This window comes from Hipposideros armiger, unplaced genomic scaffold, assembly GCF_001890085.2.
Source record: "Hipposideros armiger isolate ML-2016 unplaced genomic scaffold, ASM189008v1 scaffold_493, whole genome shotgun sequence".
In the NCBI taxonomy this organism is placed as follows: domain Eukaryota; kingdom Metazoa; phylum Chordata; class Mammalia; order Chiroptera; family Hipposideridae; genus Hipposideros; species Hipposideros armiger.
Window position 1 is genome coordinate 671,178 of NW_017731843.1, and position 9,135 is coordinate 680,312.

The window sequence follows — 9,135 nt, forward strand, 5'->3', positions numbered from 1 at the left end:
GCATCATTTGCTAATCTCAATGTGCAATTCAAAGCCATTATTTTTTATGTTGCTTCTATGTGGGAAATAACGGGGAAGCACCCATCTCCCAAGCGCCCCCTTCTGCCCATCCTGACCCATCCTGGACACTGTGGTCAGAGTCATCTTCATGGAGTCCAACTACAATCGTGAGGCTTGCCCTCAGAATGCTTATGAAGAGTCTGCACGGTATGAAAGTTACTAAGAGGCAAGCGAGAAGACCCAACCCCAGTGTCCTCGCTGTGGGCTGAGGAGATGAGTGGAGAAAGGCAGCCTTGGAGGACATCTGGGAAGGTCACTCCTGCTTCTTTAGCTGGGATGGTCATTCTCAAACTCTCCAGTGTACAAGTATCCCCTGCTGCACCTGTGGAAAATGCAGATTCCCGGCCCCACCAAAGTGTCCAATCAGTGTGTTTGCCAGCAGACCCAGCAGCCTGCATGTTTAGGAAGCAGGCTGAGTGTGGACTGGGGTGTTGCACGGACCTCACGCTGAGAAACAGTGCCCTGATGGTCTCCGCTAACCAGGAGATTTTCACCCAGTCGGTTCATAAGATGAAACAATAGCACGTGGGCAGGAATTTGTAGTAAAAAGCTGTGTTTTAGACTAAATCCTCAGATCAAAGATATCACTTTAAAATACATATATATGAATAAGGAGCCTTAAAATATGAAAAATGGTTGAAAGGAAGACCATCTGGGCAAACCAGTTACTCATCCCCAAGAACATTCTCCCAGACAGGCAAATTGCATGGAAAATATAAAATGTAATCCTAAACAAAGTCTTAAAATCCTGGAAAGAAATTATTTATAATCTACCACCAAGGCAGCCTGTTGGGCAGACAAACGCAGCAAACGGCCCTCTAAAATGTGCCAAGATGGAAGTTGTACTGAAGACATTGAACACGCATGTGGCCCAAAGCTGAAGGGCAGGGGATATACGCACAAGTTCCTTTAGGAGGTTTCGGAGCAGGGAGAGCTTATTTGATGGCCTTATTACCTGCAGTACTAATGTATCAGCTAGGGCTGTATCAGCAACAGTCCCAGCTGGTTCTGGGACCTGTCCCCTTACTCACTCAGTGGCTCCATAGGGCCATTCTGACTCCCAGATGGAGGCATGGTCTGGCTACAAGAATGCTGTGAACACATCAGGCAGGTGGCACTGGGCATTTGAAATGCAGACGGACTTGAAAATGTGGCTCATGCACTCACTGTGATTTTGGGGGGATATCGGAATCTTCCAGTTACAGATGCTTGCCGTCCCTGTGGATTATTGCCACTGCTTCCTCCTGGGCCTCCTTTTGCAGGCTGCGTGAACCGTTTCATCACAGTTCAAAACCCCGCCTGGAATACGGAGTGGGACTGAGGGCTCAGGTGTTCCGGGCTAGGGCTAGAGGCCCAGGAGCGACTGCAGGCTTCCTTCCACCAGGACAGACGCTGTGGTCGGTCCTTCCTCTTTGCTAGGGGAAGATGGGGAGCTGGTTCTGGAAGGGGCAGCACCATCTGGCTTCAGAGCACCTGATTTGAGCTGGTGCCACTCCTGTGGGATGGACGCCTGCTGACAAGTTTCTCTGAGGAAATGTGGCATTTCTTGGCTGGCATCTCCTTGAAACCTCATTGATCTAGCTCAGCAATGATGATTTAGGAGAAGGCTAAGCACCAGTGTGAGGAAGTGATTAAAGCAACCTGTTTTCAGCTCTTGTGTGAGGCACTATTTTTAACTGTGATAAAATATCTGTCAAGGAAAAAAACACAAAAGGCTCCGTGGGATCCCTTTAGAGGTTCACTGAATACTCATCGCAGCCCAGTGGGAAGTGGCCAAGTGGTAAACACTGAGCCGAAGCCAAATATTGCCATTACGGATACCCTTTGGGATGCAATACTAATTATAAAATTTTATTTTTAAGCGTGTAATTAGTGCTGTAATTCTGTTACTCAGATGTTTAATATTCAGATTTCTAGGTTGACTTTATCACGCAGGAATGATAACGTCTTAGCACCGTCCTCTGTGAGATGCTCCCACCGCCTCCCTGTGAAATACATTTATAATACTCACCAGACACTCACACCTCTGAGGTCGCTGACACTACAGGCTGCCCGTGACAGCGATGTCATCCAGACTGTCAAGCTTTCCTTTTTCTTGAATTATAACTGACTAAACACAGTCCCTCTTCAACTTCTAGATGTAAAGGAAACTCAACCAGGATTTCTTGAAAGATTTATGGCACATATTACATTAAATAACTGAAAATTAAATGTAGCTTATATGTGTTAATTTCTTTATTACAAGTGCTTCTCACACCATAGAATTCTATCACGATTAGAATTGTAATATCATCTAAGCTCTCTCCTCTGCCTTGTGTTACCCATGTAATTGTTAGAAACAGCTCTCACTCCAGGTGACCCCAGTCGAATCCCCACTCCAGCTCATTCTCCCACAGGGGGCCTCCGGGAGGGGCGCTGCAGGAAGCGTCAGGGATCAAAGTGTGGTGAGCCCAACCTCCCGCATGCTGCCTGCCACCACACTTGCTGAATGAATGAGTGGCAAAGTGGACAGATGAATAAATGAAGGAATGAATAAAGATGAAGCCAGAGCCAAGCTGAGATGAGTCAGCATCTGAGGGCTATGTATGCACTAAGTCAGGTCGGGTTTAGGAGAGCAGCCCTAGAGCAGGCGGGAGGATCAAGTCAGTCCTACTGGGATGCCACAGTATACACAGAGACGAGGGGACAGGAGGGAGGCTGCGACAGGGTAGCCTGTCCAGAGGTGGGGAGTGGGTATCGTGGCAGGAAGGTCACTAGGTGTCCCAGAGCAGGAGACATGTGAAGGTCACACAGGGGACACAGGACCTCCGGTGCGGTACTCCAGACCCCAGCCAGGGTGAGTCGTAGGGGAAGTGGACCTTGGGCCAGGTGTCAAGGCCCAGAGGCTCCGGAGGACAACTGGGTCAGAAGCTGCAGACAGGGCTTGGCCACCGGAGCCTGTTAGTAGATCTGAGATCAAAGCCAGAGAAAGACTCTAGCCGGCCTGGCTCAAGGACCAATCCTCTGAGCCACAGAACTTTAAATTCTTCCCAATTTGGGACAGAGTCTACCCAGGGACCACAGCAGGGATGAGCCTACACGAAGATGATCAAGAGGTCCCGGGGAAGGAGACTGGGAGGCTACAAGAGCATGAAGCGAAACAAGGCATTGCACTCAGCAGAGAAGGTAAACGTGAGTGTTACAAGTTATTTCAGCCTTGGATTTGAATATGTAAGCAGCTGTCCTCAACTGATAATCAACTGACCAACAGTGATTTGGTGAGACCTGCAATGTGGCTAGCGTTGTGCTTCCTGTTAGGGATTGGAGGCATGAAACAGTCATTGAACAGGCGAGTTTTTACTAAAGTGTGCATAATGTGTCATGATACACAGAGAGGAAAACAAGGGTATGAAAGGACTACAGCCAAAAAGTGCTACAAATGAGCATGGACAGCAGCAGTCAGGGAGGGCTTCCTGGAGGAGGCGGGAGTGCCCTGGACCTGCAGGATGTAGGATGATGGAATAGAGAGAGGAGAACTTTTACCATCAATTCCTTTGCCTGACTGCTGAGAACACACCCGTCAGAGCTAAGCAAGACAACACTAAACTTCAAGACAGCCAAGGAAGGCAAAGAGAATGCACCCTTGCCTGGTGCACTTCCTGAATTCCACCTCAGAAGTGAAAACCCTGAGGCACAACAGGGTCATAGCGCATTAGTGGCAGAGTCAGATAAGCAAGAGGCTACCAACCCAGTAGAGCCCAAGGTCCCGCGGTCTTTTCTAACACAGAAGAACTGCCCTTCTTTCTCCTCTAATTGGAGAATTGGCTTTGGCTTACATGGCGAAGGTTTTGGCTAGCTTGGTTTGTTTGGGCTTTTTCTTCGTTTCATTTTGTTTAGAAAGGGCTATTGAAGGAGGAAAAGGGATGGAAATGACTTTTTTTTCTCCACTAGTAGGACCGATTCTGCCCTTATACGCAGGTAGGAAGGCCCCTTTACTCATCCTGCCAGTTAGCAGGACCCACTGTGGCCTCCACACACAGGTCATCACACCATGACTGTTGTATAAGTTTGCTACTGTTGCTATAGCAAGTTACCACACCCTTAGTGGCTAAAACTTGACACAAATTTAATATCTTAGAGCTCTCAGTTCAGAAGGCTCACCTGGAGGCTGACAGGGCTGCATTCCTTGCTGAAGAGTTTAGGGGAGAATCCATTTTCTTGCCTTTTCCAGCTTGGAGAGGCCAGCTTCCAACTTGTATTCCTCAGCTTGTGTCCTCTCCAATCCTCAAAGCTATAATAATAATGGCTTGTCAGATATTTCCAACATGCATCACTCTTTCTCTCTGCCTCCCTCTTCCACTTTTAAGAGCCCTGGTGATTACACTGGGCCCACACGGATAATCTAATTATGATATAACCTCCCATCATCAAGCCAGTTGATTAGCAACCTTAATTCTGTCTACAGCCTTAACGCAACGTAACATATCTACAGGTTTCTGGAATCAGGAAGTGGACATCTTTGGTGGGCCACTATTCTGCCTACCATGGTTATCAAAGTCAGAGATAGGATATATTTTAGTGAACAACCTGTTGACTTGGTTTATAATGTTAAGTATTTAAAGAGATGCTGTGTGGCCTCCATTTTCACTCTAGCCCCAGGCCCTGCAAATGTTATTAGGGCTGTTTCAGTGAGAGCAGTCATGGCCAAGGTGAATGGTGCCACCGTGGCTCTTAAAGGAGTGGAGAAGTTGCATATTCGTCTTCCACCAGTAGCTTCCCCCTCTGGAGAGTTTCCAAGACTCCCCCAGCCTGCAGGCCTCCAAAGGAACAAGTCACCTTTATCATCTTACCTCTTACCTCTGACTCACCCTCTGACTCCCAACACCTTGCTCTCCTTACAATAACATTCCTCCTAAAGAAGGTGAATTTCCAGTTCTTTTTGCTTTTTACTTTTACATAAAAAGGGTAGAAGCAAGTGAAAGAACCTCCTCCTCATCCCAGCTGAGTAGTACAGACACATCAAAGGACGCCAAGCCCCTCAGGAAACCATAGCATGGCTTACATCATGCTGCAGCACATCGCTAAGCAACTGTGGGATCAACATCTGTTTCCATGGAGATGTCACTTCATCGCCATTCTCCAGGCAGAGCAGAGAAGTACATCTGGGAGGAATGAACACGCCAGGCTGTGCCAGAGAATAACAAACTCATGAGCAAAAAGCTATAATCAAGGCGAAACATTGATGAGGGAGAAGGGGAATGGTCCCTGGACGGGTCCAGCAGGGAGTCACTGGCCAGATCGAGGGACACGTCACCTGGCCCACCTCTCTCAACACACAGAGTGGCCGAGAGAGGCCTCAGACTCCTGCCCAATCTTGTACAGTGGATCACAGGCCGAGCTGGAGCCGGAACCCGGGCCTGTGCTTCCCTGCCCAGAACTCATCCCACATGGAGGGGAGGCACTAAGGAGCAAGAACACGCTTTCCGCTTCCAGGCAAGCACAGGTGGTTTTGGCTTCTCTTGCTCTAGCCTTTACCCACCTAGCATTGTGCCTTCCAAGGCCAGTGGCTCCCACTTCCCTAAGGCAAACCCTGTGGCTGCAAGAAATGGCCTTCTGAAATGACATGGCAAAGGGAAGAGCAGGGACTTGTGTTTACCCAGTACTTGCTGTGTGCTTTTTACAAGCTATCTCGACTAATCCTCAAATTCTGCCTGTGAAGTGTTACAGCCTCACTTTACAGACAAGGAACTGGGGTTCAGAGAGGTGAGGTGGCCTATTCAAGGTGATGATAATAAAATAGCAAACTTTTAGATTTCACTTACTATGTGCCAGGCATTGTTTTAAGCTCTTTACAAGTATTAATTCATTACATTGCCATACCGAACCTCTGAGGGGATATTATATGTCAGTTATTAAGCGGCAGAGCCGGGCTGTACAGTCTGGGGCATCCTTTCCACCGAATACTCTGCCCCCACTATCCACACTAAGGGTGGCAGCAGGTTGGAGGCATAAGGTTGGCCACACAGGAATGAGCTGACAGTGTTTGGATGTTAAAATAGGACGCCTTCTCTCACTTCTTTCTCTCAACGTTGTGTTTTTAAGCCTCAGCCATGTTAAAGAGTGGTAAAATTGGTTCATTCTCACTGCTGGAAATGAATTATTACAGTTAATTTATCCATTCTCCTGGTGATGAACATTTAGGTTGGTTCCAATTTGTTGCTATACTGCTGCTGGGGACATTCTCATTCATGTCTCCTTGTGTCCATGTACCAAGTTCCTTTGGGATCTATACTTAGAAACAGAATTTTTGGGTCAGGGCATAAGTGCAGCTTCCATTTTATAAAATAATGCCAAATTACTCTCCAAATTTTTTTATCAATTTGCGCTTCTGCCATTAGTGTTTTTGAGTTGTCTTTCCTTCTCATCCTCACTCACATATGGAATTGGCAAAATTTAAATTTTTGCTAATCTGATGCAAAAGAGTATCTTGTTTTAATTTGTATTCGTCTGAACACAAAGAGACTGTGTTTTTTTATATGCTTCTGGCAATTTGGGTTTTCTCTTTTGCTCATTTGCGAAGTTATATTTTTCTTAGTGATTTGGGAAAGTTTTTTCAATATTAATTCTGGATATTAATTTTTTCTTAGTTTTATGGGTTATAAATATCCTCTCCCAATATGTAACTTATGTTTTGCTTTAATTGTGGTGTTTTTTGAGCAACAGAAATGTTTAATTTTAATATACTCAAAATTCTCAGTCTTTGAAGTTTGTGCTGTCTGTGACTTATTTAAAAAATTCTTTCCTGTCTCAATTTGGTATAAAATTATAACACTTTTTAAAGTTCTGCTTTTTACATTTGGATCTTTAGTCCATCTGGAAATTATTTTTTTGGTGTAGCGTGAAATAAATATTATTTTTTTCCATTCAGATAACCAAATGTTTTCATCCTTTTGCCATCAATTTATAATGACACTTCTGAAATATCTCTCGTTTCCACTTGACTATTGATCTATCTGTGTGACAATACTCTACTGCTATAATTACTATAACTTCACTAGTCTTGATATCTGACCAATAGAATTCACCCATTCCTCTTCCAAGTACCTTTGCAATTCAGGGTCCTTTATTCATCCAATTAGATTCTACAATCTGTTGTCAGTTTTCATGAAAAATGGGGGGGTGTATTAGGATTGTATTGAAAATGAAGATGAATTCAAACATAGTTAACATTGTTAGGATATTGACTTTTCTCACCTATGAGATATTGCATAATTTTGGTTAAGTTTATTTCCTTTCTCCGAGATAGCCAATAATTTTTAGTATGAATGGGTGTTGAATCATAGCAAGTGCTTTTTCTGCATCTTTGAAATAATAGCATACTTCCTCTCTTTCATCTTTTTTTTTGGATACATTATTATTTTTTAATATATAGAAACCGCATCATTTCCTTTGCCACAGTGACTAATAGATGGGAGGCAAGAGGCAATCGTCCCTGAAGGCCCCAGAAAGCTTTTCCATCCGCCGAGAACGGAGCAGCACCTTCGCCACCCAAGCCTTTGGTTAACTTTCTCCTTTGATCTCTGTTTTCCCACCCACATCAGTCTGCTGCTTCCAGGATGGAATTCCGCCTTCAAATCTTATCCTACTTGGGAGGCTACTATATCATCTTGCCTTCATGATGATGGAATGAGGGTCCCTAGCTTAGCTCAGGAACCTGGACAAGTCTTTGATTTCGGCCTCATCCCAAAGCCCATGCATGTTTTCTTCAAAAAGCTGCAGGCGGATGAGGTAGAAAGGGCAGAGACAGGGGACAGACACCAGCAGGAGGGCAGTGAGGATGGCGCCCACGACACTGATGGACAGCAGGCCTGCCAGGGCTGAAAATGCAGAAAGGAGTGTGACTCCCACATACCTGTGGGGAGTACCTGTGCCTTCAGTTTCTTCTGCAACATGGGCCACAGGGCAAAGATCTGGATGGCAAATGTCACCATGATGAAGGCGTGCAGGGACGGGGCAGGCGTAGGCAAGGCAGACAGAAGCAAAGATGGCCATGTTCAAGGAAGCGTGCTGAACACAATGGCAGCATTGGCGCAGCAGTAAGAAGACCAGGTGGCCTAAAAGCATGAAGACAGACATGGCCTAGAAGGTGTCAGTGCTGGCCGGCTCTGTCAGGGTCTTCAGGGTCGGGGAGAAAGCATACGTGAAAGTACCAAAGAATAGTGCACTCTTCAAGTCGGCCCACAGGGTCCACTGGCACTTCCTCTGTCCTTCACCTCCATCAATGAGATCAAACAAAATATAGCCAATCACTGAAGAGGCCAGGCAGGACCCCAAAAGCCAATGGGGGTGGGGTGGGGTGGGGCAAAAGACACTGGTCCGTGTACCACCAGATGACCACAAAACCTCAGACACTACACAGCCGCTGTACGACCACGCTGGACTCAATACCACAGCCCAACAGCAGTATTTCCGGGCATAGATGTTTTTCCAGGAAACGCTGGTCCACGCAGTTGTCGGGAAAGGGCTGTTGCTCATGCACAGCGGGGACACGCAGCCGCCCGCCTCCTACCCTATCCGGCCACCGCCTTCCTGTCATCTTTTTGTGAAACGAATTACATGAGTAGCTTATCTAATACCTACTCATCTTTACAGTCCCGGGCTAAACTTGGTCATGAATTTACAATCCTGGGCCAAACTTTTATACATGAATGAATCGTTTAATATTTTGTTCAGGATTTTTGCACCCGTGCTCGCCAGTGTTGTTGAACTATAATTTTCCATTCACTTTTCTTGTTTCGTTGTTTTGATGGCAAGTTTTACCAGCTTCATTAAAGAGCTAAGAAATTCAGCTCGTTTCTAGAACAATTTGTGTTTTAAAAAAGGGTATATCTAGTCCTGGAATTTTATATGTGTGTGGGGTGGTATGGGACTAGCCTATGAGGCTATCTAAGGGTTTGTTTTTTTAAAATCATTATTTAGTCACCAATTTAATTTATTTAAATGTATTCTCAGATTTTATATTTCTCATTAAACAATATTTAATATTTTCTGTAGGATATTATCCATCTCATCTATAATTTTAAAGTAGTCAAATAA

General features: G+C 45.4%; 1 pseudogene; it reads right to left on the reverse strand.

The window, feature by feature from the left end:
- Positions 1-7,740: 7,740 nt before the first annotated feature.
- LOC109395891 (phosphatidylinositol N-acetylglucosaminyltransferase subunit C-like) lies at positions 7,741-8,635 on the reverse strand (annotated as a pseudogene).
- Between the last annotated feature and the right edge of the window lie 500 nt (positions 8,636-9,135).